This window comes from Aplysia californica, unplaced genomic scaffold, assembly GCF_000002075.1.
Source record: "Aplysia californica isolate F4 #8 unplaced genomic scaffold, AplCal3.0 scaffold00460, whole genome shotgun sequence".
Classification (NCBI taxonomy): Eukaryota; Metazoa; Mollusca; class Gastropoda; order Aplysiida; family Aplysiidae; genus Aplysia; species Aplysia californica.
In genome coordinates, this window is record NW_004797730.1 from 197040 (window position 1) to 198236 (window position 1197).

The window sequence follows — 1197 nt, forward strand, 5'->3', positions numbered from 1 at the left end:
AAAATAGTAAGGGAGGTGATTGCGCCACAGCTGACCCTACAAAGCCCGATGTCAGCGTCAGCGAAGAGATAATTTACGCTGGGACTAAGGTGTTTGACAGCGATACAGCCTTCTCCTCATAAAGCCATTCCTTCTGAAGTAAGCCTGTTCTGAAAATTATTGTTTGTTTGAATAAGTGTTTTACGGCACCCGCAATTGCATAAGCTCATAGGAGTGCTTGGGCCATATTAAACATTGTCAGTTTGCTAGAAATTTTGAATTTTTGCCCGAGTGGTGACCGAAGCCTCCTCGTGTTAGATGTTACCTACCACAAGATCAGGGGTGTGGCTGAAAGACAGCAGTAAGAAGGAGCCTAGAAGTACCGTTAGCAATAGAAAGACTGCAGAAAGAGTCAGGAGCCTAGAGGAGTAGATAAATAGGAATGGGGGTGGGTGGGGGGGGGAAGTGTAGACGAAAGAATACGGCAGAATATGGTTAGAGAGCCGGAAAGGATGGGGAAGGAGAACATTTAGGAGAAGAAAATTTTCCGTCCCTGAGTGATAGGTAATTTTGAACAAGGGACGTATTGAATGAGAGTCGAACACAGTAACCCCTTGACCAGAAGAGACCCGACTATGAATTAGTAGACTAAAGAAAACGATAAAATAAGAGCGACATAAGGCACATGTTCACCCAGGTCAGCAGTCACTAAACAGCGCACGATGTTGGTAAATTATGTACAAACAACAATAGGTAGACCGGGAAAATCAACAGTTGGATGATGCATTACGTTTGGAGCTTCTTTGATACCCCCCCCAAAACCCCCCCCCCCAGAAAACAAACAACAACAACCACACACAAACAACAACAACAACAACAACAACAACAACAACCCAACAACAACAACAACAACAACACACAACAAAACAAACAAACAAACAACCAAACAAACAAACGAACAAAAAAAAACCCAACAGCATTAATGCTGACAAATTACTTACGCCTGTTCTTAATTGCCAAAACGCACCAAGTCCGGATCCGGAGCCTCCAAATGATCAACCCTCCACAGCTTAGAGGTCAAGGCGCGAGCTTCTACCGGAACCAGGGAACACAAGGCAGTAAAGCAGCCCGGACTCTCACGATCATCACAGGAACTTTCCTGGCGTGCTGGTTGCCTTTCTTTATCATCAACCCAATTGCCGCAGTAGATGAACACCT